The sequence below is a fragment of the Hemitrygon akajei genome, chromosome 11 (genome assembly GCF_048418815.1).
Source record: "Hemitrygon akajei chromosome 11, sHemAka1.3, whole genome shotgun sequence".
NCBI classification, from domain to species: Eukaryota; Metazoa; Chordata; class Chondrichthyes; order Myliobatiformes; family Dasyatidae; genus Hemitrygon; species Hemitrygon akajei.
Window position 1 is genome coordinate 53,546,064 of NC_133134.1, and position 15,600 is coordinate 53,561,663.

General features: G+C 41.9%; 1 protein-coding gene across 2 annotated transcripts in view; it reads right to left on the reverse strand.

The window, feature by feature from the left end:
• kdm8 (lysine (K)-specific demethylase 8) overlaps positions 1-10,748 on the reverse strand; it is a 73,082-nt gene extending 62,334 nt beyond the window's left edge. For both annotated transcript variants that reach the window (XR_012100785.1, XM_073060885.1), the window contains exon 1: positions 10,647-10,748. The gene's annotated coding sequence lies outside the window, so the exon portion shown is untranslated. The remainder of the gene's footprint in view (positions 1-10,646) is intronic.
• Positions 10,749-15,600: the final 4,852 nt, after the last annotated feature.

Here is a 15,600-nt window from a genome sequence, read left to right on the forward strand (position 1 = left end):
ATACATGTTTGCTCTTTCCCCACCACTTTTGCCTGCTTGCCATTTTTTGGCTCAGAATCTTCACCCCAGACCGCAAACTTTTTGTCCTTCTTCAGAATTCCACCGCAACTCCTCTCTCTGGCCGGTTCCATTTCTAGACTTTTAGATTCCACTCCTTCTCCTAGCTGAGCTGCCAATCAGGCTGTCGAGCCTCATCTGCCTGCAGCGACTGATTTTAAGTAACCAGTAACCTGCCTTTGCCTCTTCTCCTGTCAGTAGATATGGTCCACCAGGCTTAGTAGCTAAACCACATCTGAAAGCAAGGAGATGTACTTGAGGCTATTTGAGGCACATGCATTGGGAGCAGTTACTAGGTAGTGGGGCCTTGTCCCCATTACCACCACCAGCTATGACAGCCTTAAGGAACTGAACAGTAAACCATGGAATGAAAGGAAGCGGGGAGGAGTACCAGTGGGAAGAATGCATGGGCAATGAGCAGATAGAGAGGCTGGGGAAGGGGATACAGTAATTAGGATCAGAGAGACCAGGGAGAGGCAAGAAGGAAGGGGTAAAGGGGAATGGTTATCAGAAGTTAGAGTAATCGATTTCGATGCTGTCTGATTGGAGTCTACCAAGAGGAATACGTAGTGCTGTTGCTCTAATCTGCATCTATTCTCAACTTAATAGCAGTGGAGGTCTTGGACAGACATGTTGGTGCGCGACTGGGAAGTGGAATTAAAATGTTACAGCAGCCATACTAAAGGTGCTCATCAAAGTTGGTTAGCATGAGCAGACACAGTTTTAAGGTGCTTGGAAGTAAATAGAGAGAAATATCATTGTTAAGTTTTTTATGCAGAGAGTGGTGAGTGCGTGGAATGGGCTGCCTGTGACGGTGGTGGAGGCGGATACGATAGGGTCTTTTAAGAGACTCCTGGACAGGTACATGGAGCTTAGAAAAATAGAGGGCTAAGGGTAACCCTAGGTAATTTCTCAGGTAAGGACATGTTCGGCACAGCTTTGTGGGCTGAAGGCCCTGTATTGTTCTGTAGGTTTTCTATGTTTCTATGATTCCATTTACTCACTGTTAATGTCTTAATTTTCCATTATCCATTAACTCTACCTCAACCCTATCTGAGCTCCACTCAATACTGTCCAACCCCAATATTGTCATCAAACCCACTCTCTAGGGAGATGGCACTGTCTGATGAACTGATGTTTACCTTCTGGTGGTCGATTGTCAGCTCTCAGACATCGTTTCACACTTCCATTGGTCATGACCTCACTGTTCAACACCAGGTCATTGACCTCAAAAAGTTATACTTTTCCTCAAGAGATCTTACTTCCTCAGCCTTCAGTCTCATGGTTCCCTAACCCTACACCTTGAAGTTCAAGTTCAAGTTCAGTTTATTGTCATTCAACTGTAACACATGTATACTGCCAAAAGAAACAACGTTCCTCCGGACCAAGGAGCACAGTACAGTACATATAACTCACCCCACACAACACAAAGTAACATTACCAGTTCCCATCTCCTCCCCAAGTTCCACAATTAGGACAGTCCTGGTAGACTCATCATTTCAGCTTGCTCTTGTCTCATTGAGTTTACTCATACCCATCTTGACTCTATTCTCTCCTTTCCTGCCTTGCCCAATCTATATGCAAGCCCTCTGAGTTACTTTGATGGTTTTCATATCCCAACAGGCTCACCTTCACCATGGACATCCAACCTCTCAACATCTCCAACCCACACCAGGATGGTCCAAAAAAAGTGCAACCAGTTCCCACCCATCCCCATCATCATAATTTGCCTGACAGAACTTTCCCTACATCGAATAACTTCTCCAATCACTTAACCAGACATGGGAATGTACATGGGTCTAAGCTTAGCCATCTTCGTGGCATACATGGAGCCATTAATTTTTAAGCCCTACTAGGGCCCTCTTCTTTACCTCTTTATAAAGTGCTTTAATGATTTTATTGATGCTGCTTCCTGTCCTTAAAGAGATCTCAAAAGTGTAATTTCCATCCTGTTGTTGCTTTCACATGAACACATATCTGGCTCTTCCTTCACCTTCCGACTTCACTTCAAATTAAAGGACAGGACAGAAACCAATATCTCTGAGAATCCAACGTATTTCCACAGGTGACATATGGGAGGAGACTACACCTCTTCCTGTCCTGATTCTTCAAAGGATTTCATTTAATACTCCCAGTTTCTCCACCTCAGTCATAGCCATTCTCATGATAAAACCCTGAACAGCAGCATTTCAGAGATATCTTTTTTTCCTTAGCCATTACTTCTCAATAACATTTAACAAGGCTCTCAATTGGTTATATTTCATTTCCTGCCTTCTGTTCTCAATCCACCTGCCCTCACTAGCTTTCACAAGCAATAGATCATGTGGCATAACTTCTCCACCTTGAACCATTGTTAGAAAGACATTACTATTTCCCTCCCTTTCAGCATATTAAGCACCTATTCCCCCTACTAGTTTGATCAATCACCCCTCAAGACTTTTTTCTCATATAACTACAAGACATGCAAAACCTCCCCCAGCCACTGTTTAGCAACCAAAATACTCCTTGCTGATGAAGCAGCACTGTACTTGCACTTTTAAGAGTAATCCTGACCTTGCATTTGCCTGTCACTTTTATCCTCCATCCCACTGCCACTCTGACCTCTGGTCCTAGGGGTTCCCAACCTTTTTTATGCCATTAAAGAGTCATGGACCACACGATGGGAACTCCTGGTCTAGAAAATGATTCAACAAATTTCAAAATAAGCTCAAGGAATAGCATCACAGCTTCCACCTAGGCAGTTGTAGACCTTGAGACTCAAAGGGCTGTAAACAATTTCAGAAAACTAGTTTTTCCTGTTTGTAATGGAACTAGCCAGTTACCTACAGCATTTTTAGTAGGATTAAGGAAAACCCCAAGGTTCTTCTACACATATGTGAAGAACAGGAGGATGACTAGAGTGAAGGTAGGACTGATCATCGATAGAAGAGGAAGCATCGGCCTGGAGTCAGAGAAGGTGGAAGAGGTTCTTAATGAAATTTTGCTTCAGTATTCACTAGTGAAAGTGTTCTTGATGTTTATGAGGACAGTATAAAATTGGCTGATAGGCTAAAGCTGGAAGTGCTGGAATTGAAGATCATTAAAATAGATATGTCCTCAGGACCAGATGGGATATACCCATAGCAACTACAGAAAGCAAAGGAATAGATTGCTGTGCATTTGGTAATGATCTTTGTGTCTTCTGGAATAGTATCAGATGATTGGAGTGTAGAAAATGTTATTCCTTTGTTCAAGAAAGGGAGTAACCCTGGAATTATAGACCAGTGAATCTTCCTTCAGTGGTGGAGAAGATTCTTAAGAGACAGGATTTACAATCATTTGGAGAGTGTAGTCTAATTAGGGATAGCTAATATGGCTTTGTAATGGGCAGGTCATGCCCTACGAGCCTGACTGAATTAACTGAGAATGTGACAAAGTACACTGATGATGGTAGAGACATGGATGTAGTATATATGGATTTTAGTAAGGTTTCCCATGGTGGGCACATTCAGAAAGTCAGGAGAATGGAATCCAGGGAAACCTGGCTGCACGGATTCAAAACTGGCTTGCCCATAAAAAGCAGAGGGTGGTTGTAGATGGAGCATATTCTGCTTGGAGTTGGTGAAAAGCAGTGTTCCACAGGGACCTGTTCTGGGGCACTGCTCTTCATGATTTTTATAAATGACTTGGATGAGGAAATGGAAGGGTGGATTAGTAAATCTGCAGATGACATTAAGTTTGGTGGAGTTATAGATAGTGTAGAAGACTGGTAGGTTACAACAGGACACTGATAGGATACAGAGCTGTGCTAAGAAGTGTTAAATGGAGTTCAACCCAGAGAAGTGTAAAGTGATTTATTGTCGAAAGTCAAATTTAAGTACAAGGCTAATAACATGATTGTTGGCAGTGTGGAGGAACAGAAGATGTTGGAGGCCACATCCAATGATCCCTCAAAGTTGCCACTCGAGTTGATAGGATTATTATAACAGCATATGGGTGATATGCTTCATTAGTTGGGGGATTGTGTTCAAGAGCTGTAAGGTAATTTTGCAGTTCTATAAAGCACTGGTTTGACCACACTTGGAATATAATGCTCAATTTTGGTCACTTCATTATACGAAAGATGTAAAAGCTTTAGAATCAGAATCAGAACTTGCTTTAATTAGTTAAATTAAATAAGTAATGTAAAAAAAGTAGTGAGGTAGTGTTCATGAGGAAATCTGCAGATGCTGGAAATTCAAACAATAACACACACAAAATGCTGGTGGAACACAGTTGTGTTCCACCAGCATTTTGTGTGTGAGGTAGTGTTCATAGGTTCAATGTTCATTCAGAAATTTGATGGCAGAGGGGAAGAAGATCACAAGACAAAGGAGCAGAAGTAGGCCATTCGGCCCATCGAGTCTGCTCCGCCACTCCACCATGAGCTAAACTATTCTATTCTCCCATCTAGTTCCAATTTCCAGCTTTTTCCCCATATCCCTTGATACCCTGACTAATTAGATACCTATCAATCTCCCTCCTTAAACACCCTCAATGATTGGGCCTCCACAGCTGTATGTGGCAACAAATTCCATAAATCCACGACCCTCTGGCTAAAAAAAAATTCTCCTCATCTCTGTTTTAAATGGATACCCTCTAATTCTAAGACTGTGATCTCTTGTCCAAGGGAAGGGCATTAGGACCTATACAGTTTGGCACCGGTGTCGTCACAGAGCAATGTGTGGTTAAGTGCCTTGCTCAAGGACACACACACAAGCCTCAGCCAAGGCTCGAACTAGCGACCAGATACCTAGACGAGCGCCTTAACCACTTGGCCACGCGCCAACACAGATGTTCTACTAGTCATAGGGTGTAACAACACAGAAAAATACCCTTCAGCCCACTATATCCATTTCTTCCATTGACACTAATCCTATTTGCCAGCATTAAGCCTCTATCCTTCTATGCCTTGCCTGCTTAAGTGTCTGTCTAAATGTCTCTTATTGTAACTGATTCTATCTTGTCAGTATGTTCCAAATATCAATCACCCTCAATGTGAAAAAAACGTAACCATCAGATCCCCTTTAAAACACCTTCACTCACTTAAATCTATGTCTTTTTATTTTTGATTCACGACTATGGAAAACAATTTTGATTATCTCTCCTGTCTATGCATCTCATTACCTTACATACTTCCATCAAGTCACTTCAGCATCCTTCATTTCAAAGAAAACAAGTCCAGCCTATTCAATCCCTTCCCATGACTAAAGTCCTGCAATCTGGACAACAGTCAGGATATCCCAGTTACTTACAATTTTAATTCCACTTCCCAGCTCTGTCTTCAGACTCCTCCACTGCCACACTGAAAACAGATGCAGACTACAGGAACAACACCTCCTATTTTGTCTTGGCAACCTCCAACCTGATGGCATGAACATTGATCTCACGAGCTTCTGATAAGCATTCCACTCTGTTTTGACCCTCCTGTCTGTTTTCCCTTATCCCTGTGGTAATGTTACCCCTTCTCTTTTCCCTCAGAACCTGCTCATCACCTTCATCTTTGTCCCTCTGGTCCCATGCATTCTTCCCTGTATTCCATAGTCTACTGTCCTCTCCTCTCAGACTCCTTCTTCTTCAACCCTTTGTATTCCCGTCTATCAGCTCCCAGCTTCTCACATTGCTCCCCCTTTTTCCCTTCCAGCACTCTCCTGCCTTTGCTCTTGACCTATATTCACCTATCACCTGCTAGCTCCTGCTCCTCCCCTCCACTACTCTTTATTCTGGTTTCTGCCCTCTTCCTTTCCAGTCCTGATGAAGGGTCTCTCAGCACTGATACTTCAACTCGTCATTTTCCTCCACAAATGCTGTCGGAGTTGCTGAGTTCCTTCAGCATTTTGCATGTGTTGATCTAGGTTTCTAATATATATGGTATCTGTGCTGCATCCTGGTGAGTTTCCTCTGCACTTTCTCCAGTGCAATTACATCCTTGCCTATGTGGAGAGTAGTACTGTAATTACAGTCTAACTAGCGTTTTATAAGTTGCAATATAATGGTCACATCTTATATTCTATGCTCTAACTAAGCACGCCATGAGCCTTCTTAACCGCCCTGTCGATTTATTTTGTCACTTTCAGAGATTCATGGACTTGGATGCCTATATCTTTCTGTTCATCATTATTCCTCTACCAATTACTGTATATTCCCTATCCTTATTTGACTTCCCAAAATAAATCACATCACACTTGACAAGATTAAATTCCACCTTCCAATGCTCTGCCCAACTTTTCGACTGAATTCTAACCTTAGACAACCTTCTTTGTTATCCACATCACCCCTGATTTTCATGTCATCCACCAGCTTACTAATCATTCTTTCTACATTCATAACCATACAATCACAATGCCAAAGGTCCCAGCACAGAGTCCTGTGGTTCACCACTGGTCAAAGAGTACATATATGTCACCACGTACAACCCCGAGATTCTTTTTCCTGCGGACGTATTCAGCAAATCTATAGATTAGTAGCTACAACAGGATCAAGAGCATAGAAGAACACAAACTGTGCAAATGCAAATGTAAATAAAGAGCAATAAATAATGAGAACATGAGATAACAAGATAAATGGTCCTTAAAGTGAGATCATTGGTTGTGTAGTGTAGTTATTCCCTTTTGTTCAAGAGTCTGATGGGTGAGGGATAGTAACTGTTCTTGAACCAGGTGGTGCGAGTCCTGAGGCACTTGTACCTTCTACCTGATGGCAGCAGCAAGAAAAGAGCACGGCCACGCTATCATGAATATTCCCTTTGTTTTCCTTACCCTACCCGCTCTCTGCAACTTAAAACAAGCTTTTTTACTAACTTTTCCTTGCTCTGAAGAAAAGTGGTTGATCTGAAATGCTAACTCTGTCTTTCACAGATAGCTGCCTGGGCATTTCCACTACTTTCAACTTTTATTGCAATCTGCATTAATTACTTGGATGAAGGGACAAATTGGAATATATCCAAAGCTTTAGTGACAGAAAGCTGAGTAGACAGAAAGAAGCAGAGAATGGATTTAGCCAGATTTAGCGAATGGTCAAGGCAGCAGATAAATAATGATGTGGGAAAATGTGAGGCTATTCACTTCGCAGGAAGAACTGGCATTCCAATTCTTTTAAAGTGTGAGACACTATTAAAATGTCGGTGTTGTGATATTTTGAGAATCCTTACATATGAACCTCGAAAGTTGGTGTGTAGGCTTAGCATTCACTTAGGAAAGCAAACAGCATGCCGGCTTTGTTTAAGAAAAAGGGAGGGGTTGAAGTACAAATAAGGAAGTCTTGCAAGAATGGTGGATCCATTCTGCTTATGGATTTGGTCGCACCCCCAAAGAATATATAAAATTAAGACAAGTTCCAAAACCAAAGAACTGATTGTGGACTTCAGAAAGGGTAAGACAAGGAACAACAGTCCTCATACAGGGATCAGAATTGGAAAGGGCAAGTAATTTCAACTTCCTGGGTCAACATTTCTGAGGATCTATCCTGGACCTAACACATCGATACAGCTACAAAGAAGGCACAACAGTGGTTATATTTCATTAGGAGTTCGGGAGATTTGGTTTGTCACCAAAGACAATCATAAATTTTAAAAAATGTACTGTGGAAAGCATGCTAAATGGCTGCATTACCATCTGATATAGGGGTGGAGCAACTATACACAATCAAATTGAACTGTAGAAAGTTGTGAACTTGGTCAGGTCCATTATGGACACTAGCCTCCACTGTATCCAGGACAACTTCAAGGAGTGATGCCTCAAAAGGTGACATCCATCATTAAGGATCCCATCATCCTTGTTCTCATTGCTACCAGCAGGAAGGAGGTACAGGAGTCTGATGGCACACATTCAATGATTCAGGAAGAGCTTCTCCCCACCCGGCCATCCGATTTCTGAATGGACATTGAACCCACAAACATTATCTTACTATTTTTTATTTCTATTTTTGCACTATCTAATTTAACACACAAACACACACATATAATAAAAAATAGTAAGATAGTGTTCGTGGGTTCAAAGTCCATTCAGAAATATATATATATATATAGTAGGCCTCCGTTAGTCTCGATAGACCATGGATTTGCACCTTGGAAAGTTTGCTTGCAAGCCTGGGCAAGGTTTTTTTTAAAAATGGAAGACCAGCAGTTGCCCAAGCTGCAAGTCTCCCCTCTCCATGTCACCAATGTTGTCCAAGGGAAGGGCATTAGGACCCATGCAGCTTGGCACCGGGTTGTCGCAGAGCAATGTGTGGTTAAGTGCCTTGCTCAAGGACACACACACAGCCTCAGCCAAGGCTCGAACTAGCGACCTTCAGATCACTAGACGAATGCCTTAACCACTTGGCCACACGCCAACACTATATATATTTAAGTGTGTGTGTGTAAATAAACTAAATTCATATTTTTTCTATTATGCATTGCATTGCATTGTACTGATGCTGCAAAGACAACAAATTTCATGACATATGCTGGCGATAATAAACCTGATTTTGATTCTGGGTACTCACAAGCCAGGAAATATACATAGAAAAGATCAATTATAGTTAGCCATGAGAACTCATTAAATTGGAACTTGCGTATCTTTCTCCATAGACATTGCTGAGATTTTTCAACAACTTCTCTTTTGAATTTAAATTTCATGCATCTACAGTATTTTGCTTCGGTAGTCTGTTCTTGTCCAGGAGGCAGTAAGGTGAAGAATTATTAGATTTGACTCCTAGTATGAGCAGACTGTTCTCTGACAATAGATAGTTCAGTCCAGGATAGGTCTATATCCTTTGTAGCTTAGGGAAAATAACTTACGTGAAATGGTCAAGATTCTGAAAAGTGGAAGCTGAGAAACAATAAGAATCTAGAACCTGCAGGTATTGTTGGAAAGGCCAGTTTTATAGCCCTCCACTAACTACCCTTAAGAAGGTGGTGATTAGTTACCCTTTTTAACTACTGCTGCAGTTCTTCAAGTACTCCTACAGTGCTGTTAAGTAGGGCGTTATAGGATTAGACCCAACAACAAAAGGACCACTAATATATTTCCAAATCAGGGTGGTGTTGAATTCCCAAATGCCTGCTGCTCTTGTTCTGCTTTGTACTAGAGGTGATGGGTCTGGGAATGCTGACAGAGTAACATAACTGCACGCACTGCAGCCAGTGGTGGGAGGGAATGTATGTTAGAATGGTGGAAGGGTGTCAATTAAATGGACCTGGTGTATGGATGAGGGAGTCAGACATTTAGGACTGAGATCTGCAGGGATTTCTTTGCTTTACAAGGTTGTGAATGTCCCAAAGGGCTTTGTAAGAGCAGTCAGTATCAACTTCAGCCTTGAGAAAAATCTGTTTTAGAGTCAGAGCAAGTTCAGGATCATGTCATTACGTGGATTTGTGGTAGATTAATTGTAATCAAAGTGACATGGTCTAATCCTGCTCCGAATTCTTATGCTGATGGGCCATTTGGATCTAAAAGTCAACCCTGCCATTCAAAAAGATTGTAGTTGACCTTCTACAATCTTTTGATTGGCATTTTCCTCAAGTCCTCCAATCACAAATTGGTCCATCAATAACTGAACCTCCACAACCCTCCAAAATAAATAATTCCAAAGATTTACCTTCTGTGTATGGAAGTCTCATCTTATTTCAGAGCAACACAAAAAAAAATACTGGCAGAACTCAGCATCTATGCAGAGCAATAACCAGTCACCATTTTGGGCCAAAACCTCCCCCTACACCCCCTCCCTCACCACTATTCAGGACTCTGAACAGACCTTCCAGGTGAGGTGACACTCACGTTTTGAGTTTGTTGGGGGTCATCTATTGTATCTAGTGCAGCCTCCTCTACATTGGTACAAAAGGCAGGATTTCCCAGTGACCACCCATATCAATTCGGCAGAAGAGATCCTAAAAATGCTGAAAATCCAGAGCAACACATACAAAGTTGCACACAGAAATCAATGTTCATGTCATCAGGTTGGAGACTACCAAGATGGAATCTGGACTACTACTTATCCAACCTGAGACTGGCCTCATTGTGGCTGTACAGGAAGCCATGGCCGAATATGTCAAAATAGGAATAGAGATTGGAATTAAAATGGTTGGTCACTGGGAAATCCTGCTTGAAGTTGCTAGACAAAGCAGTTTCACCAATGTAGCGGACACCACACCAGGAGCACCGGATAGAGTAGATAAGTGTCATCTAGTGTATCTGCCCACTTATCCCTGCAAGTGGAAGAAATGCTGCACCCGTCCATTCACCTTCTCTCTCACCTCCATTTCACCTGCAAAGCTCTCAGGGTCATCAACTAAATGTGGTGGGTGTAGGGGGCAAAACTCAATGAAAATGACTAATATGAAAATTAGGGGGCGGGATCCTGTGAAGATTGACATCAAGTTGGCCAACAAGAAACAGGGAGTGTTTAGAGGACGGTAACGTAATGATTGCCACTTGAATGTATCCAACCGGAATTGGCAACTCCAACTGAGACAATCCCACAACGGTTTTTTTGTTGAGGTATATAAATACAAACATTCAAAATGCGCACAGATGTATAATAATTTGGTTCGGTACAGTTACGACCGTGCCTGCCGAGCCGTCGCTTCTTACCTCCCGGCATCACCAGCGCCATTTTGCACCAAAAGAACACAATCTCTGATGACGCAAATCGCCTCCTCACGCGAGTTCCGTAGTCGCGTCCTGACGTCACGGAGCTCATGATGTTCCCGGAATGCGCGCATGCGTGGTTAGTCACCATCGCGACGTAATGTTGATCGTCTGTTCCAGTTAGTTTTCCAGACCGCCCTCCCCCCCACATTTCTCAAAGGGATTGCAAAGTTAGAAATAAATACCCGAAGATGTAAAAAGCCGAAACGATGTAAGATTAAAAATCTACTGGAAACTCCCAACAGCTCAGACTCGCTGTGGAGAGTGAAACAAATCATGTTTGAAGGGAGAGAGTAAAGGAAGTTTCTATCTTAGGGTGGAAACCACTGATAAAAAGGTGAGAGTTTCGTGCCCATGACTATTTTAAAATCTTACTTCCACTCTGATCATGGAAACTAAGTTTCCGTGGAGCCCCCAGACAAGCTCGAGGAACACCATCTCATCACTTGTCTAGGCCAGTGTTCTTCATTATGAAGTCCATGAGCTGTTGGAAGGATGTGAAGTGTGGCTCTCTGGAGCTGAGACTGGAGAGTGGGGTCGGTATGGTTGGATAAAGAGATCTGAACTTGGCTGGATGCAGGCCGTTTGTGCCCAGACACAAAGAGGATGTGTGGGCTGTACAGAGTGTGTGGGGTGCAGAGACCAGTATGGTGGTGGAAAGGAGTCACAGGTGTAGTGTCACTCAGTGAGGGAGAGCCCCTCTTTTTCTCCTGTCTCTGATGTGCATTAACACACCGGAAGGAGAGAGTGAAACTAGATTAATAAAGAGTGAGGTAAAACAGCAGGAGACAGTGAGGAGGGGAAACAGTGACTGTAGAAAAGCAATGTAGTGAGGAAGTGTGTGTCCAGGAGAGAGAAGAATGGATTCATTGCAAATCAGTGAAAGAATCAGAGAGAAATACCAAACACAGAAGGGGAGAAAGTATAAAAATAGCCAATGAAAGGGAGAAAGAGGGAGATGGCAAGAGGGAAAGAATGATACATGAAGAGAGAGCAGGCACTGAATGAAACAAGAGTGAGTATGAAATGAAAGCAGATAACAGAGAGTGGGATACAGCAGTTTATTAAAGAGCAGAAAAACAATGTGTTAATTCAGTTGTTAACGTGGTTCACTTAGAAGGTTTTCTGACAAGTGGACCCACTTGGAAAATAATGATAATCGCTGGTCTTGGCATTCTACAGACTTTGAAGCTCTCTAGTGAGGCTCACCTTTAAGATGACCAACTTTTTCAGCTGGTTTCAGAAACAAAGGGTTATGTTATAAGAGAAACAGAAGCTGCCATTTCTTGATAGTAGCAAAGAGTATGGAACTTGTGTTTTTGGACTGACAACCTTAAATAATGAAATATTAGCTGTGTTTAACTCAGTAGATACTGCCTGGTTTTTCTGGCTTCAGCAGTTCATTACTTTTCAGTCCCTAGCCAGTTGAGACGTAACCGTTTTTCTGTCTCCATAGAAACTGATCTTTTCCCAATATTTTCCTTTATTTCAGATTTCCACCAAATACAGTGATCCATATTTCACAGTTCCAGTACATTTTTGTTGCTTCTCTTTCTTCTTGATTTATATCTCCTCCAGACAGATTAGTTTACCAGATGCTCTCTCAAAGGACATCAATCTAATGTCCATTCTGTCTTGGTAACTTACTGCAGACATTATATTTGCTGTCTCCGTCCCTCCACCTTCCCTGCAAATTAAAACATGCATTGTTTCTAAAGTGTCTGATGGAAGGTCATCAACTTGAAACATTGTTTTTGTTTCCCCTTTTACAGATGTCGAGTATTTGCAGCATTTACTGGTTATATTCTGAGTTCTGCAGTTCCTTAAGGTTGTTATATCTGGGGGTGGTAATGGGGATGAGCTCCCACAACCTACTAAATGTTCCCAATGGCGTGCGCTTCAAAAAGCCTCTGACAACGAAGTCCAGCTCCTGGTCTTCATGTATGGTTTAGCTACTGAGCCTGGGGAAACTGTTTCAACTGACAGGAGAAGGGGAAAGGTGGTTTACTGGCGCCTTAAAACTAGTTGCTTCGAGCAGATAGAGCTTGTCAGCCATGGTTGGCAGCTCATTTAGAAGAAGGAAATCTCTGATCTCAAACCTCCGCTGTCTTGCGGCTATACCCACTCACGGGGAAAGCTTCAGGAGTAAACCCCGAGGGAAAAATCTGGAGCTGGAGTCCCTAAGGCAAGTCCTACGTTGAGTTCAATGCTGACTGGCAACTCCTGTGATGCTGCTGGTACCAAACTGTATGGGTCTCAGCCATTCCTTCGGGTTCATCGGATGCATGGAAAGGGGGAGCTTGCTACATGGGCAACAGCTTGCTCTCCATATCGTACCGCCCAGGCTCGCGTACCTAGACAGCTAGGATGCAATATTCGTGGTCAACTCTGATCCACAGAGGTCTCACTCACTCTGCAGTGAGGCCTTATAAAGGCTGCAGTAAATAAACAAGTCGCCGCAGAAAATACTAAATATTGTAGCAATAATGTAGTAAATGAAAAAGATCAGTTTGCATTTTAAGAAAACTTTTGAAAGTGGCATCTAGCAATCCCAAAACATGAACTTCTTTCAAAGGTTATCAACCTTTCTTAGTCTTCGATTTTGGGTTTTAAATATTTATCATTTGCAATTAAGTGATTGATTGATTTATTCATTCATTCATTCATTCATTCATTCAACCTAAACAAAAGCAAGCACATTCTAACAAAGTACTGAAAAATCATCTAAGTATGCAGATTGAACAGAGGGTGTAGTTGTTTCAGATTTGGGGTGGATCCTGGTGATTAGAGAAACTGGAATTTAATGGAATAATCACATTGTTCATGCACATCGTCCTGACAAGATCTTGCTTCCTACTCAGCTAAATCTAGACTAAACACTGAGATCTTAGATTGCAGATATCTAATGTTGGTTTGGTACAGACCTGCCTCCTATAGCTAGCTATTAGGAAAGCTAAAGTTATTGATTCTGTGCCTCGCCACAAATACTATTATTGATAAAACTCTTTTATTCTTCTCCATCAAATCCAGTGACTGACTCTTAACCCACCCACTGCCAGACCTAACAAACTCTCATTTTTTTCTGGTAAATAATGATCAGAGACAGTATATAAGTTTTTATGTTTAAAACATATAATTAGACATCTCACTTTTCCAGCAGCATATTATTTTCTTCTTAAAGAGTTTACATTTGAGTAACCTGATGAAGATGAAATTTGCATTGAAGAAAGAATTTTGGATAGTCTTAAAGAGAATATTGTTCAGACTACTGTCATATAAGCTCAACTTTATTTCCAGAGAAAAGGAGGATAAAAGTAGGCAAGTCTGTTAATGGATAGCTGATGTTCAGCATCAATACAGTAAGCCGAAGGGCCTGTTTCACAACTCTATCTATGTCCATGTCTCTCCTTAATATTCAGTGTTCTTCACTGTCGGAAAGACAAGCCATCTTTACTTCTATAACTTCTCCTGTCCTTCCTCTCCAGCTCCAGGCCGTATCCTGCTGAAAGCCTTCTTCGGGCTAATGTCTTCAGCCTTGACCGTTCCAGTTATCCCCTGACGTTTTCCATCCTCAATAAACAATATCTTATTCAGCACTGCTTCCTCTATCACATCATAGTCCTACTTCTAATGTCTTTGTACTCACTGAATGATGCACCATCAATAACTCACTCTGAGACGTAAAAGCGAGGTATTGGCTTTTATTGACTGGAAGAAGGAACAAGCAGTGAGTGACCACCATACTACATCCTGGAGACTGAGAGGCCGGGCTCAGACCTCCATCACCTTTATACAGGGGTCTGTGGGAGGAGCCACAGGAGCAGTCATCAGGGGACGTGTCCAGACAGGTATATGTTGTTCACCACACTGAACAAAATCTTTAGCATTGAATTTAAAGGTTTTATTCCTTGACTAAACCAAGGCCATTTCATCTTTGTCACCGTTTGCCTCATCCCCTCTCCCTCCCACTAAACAATTCATTCCTTTTTGTTCTGCGTATTCTTTCCTTGACAATATTTGTTACGTCATCTTATTGCTTTATTTTGCCTCTTAAAATACATTTCTTTCGTCACACCTTCTTAGTTTCATCCTTCCGGTTTGAAATCTGCTTTTGCAAGTTTCCATCAGATGACTTCAGTGTTATTTATGTTAAATTATCTTATTGTTATACAAATAAACTAAAGTACAACTCTTTTGCATACACACATATTTTCCAAGGATGTTTTGAGCAGCACTAATCAAAATTAGGGTATGGATTTCAAACACACATTTTCTTTCCTCATCAATAAGTAATGAAAGAATAGGTCGAGGGACAGCATCCAGGGTTCCTTTCTGGAGCCATGTCAGCTCCAGCTGAAGCTGCGAGTCAGGCCTAACTGACTGAGGTGCTGCCCAGGTGCCAGCCTTGCTTGAAGTAAACCTCTCACTTCTGAGGAGAAAGGTTACAGCCACTCATATTTACCAATCATTTCCAAGGGTTTATACTGACTTTAACAGAAACCAGCAGTGACGGTATTTGAAAAGTAATTTATTGGCCGTGAAGTATTTTGTTTCAAGGTGAAGTGCTATAGAATGGAAGGTTTCTGTCACAGGTGGCAAGACTAGAATTAGAAATCCAGGATTCTTGCATTTGATTTAACACCTTGGTGTAAAGCAGCATCCGCGAGATGTGGAGCTGACAGCTGCCTGTTTTGTCATACAATTGTGCCGTCGTTTAAAAAGTGAGGAAGGAATAAACCAAGTAATTATAGGACAGTTGGCAGCTTTTGTGGTAGGCAAACTGCAGTAAAACTCTGATAATCCACTCTGACTATTGGGAAATCCTGAAGGTTTCTCATCGGTCTCGCTGGATGTTGATTCCTTTGGCCTTCCTTTCACTTGGGCTCTGGTTCCAGTG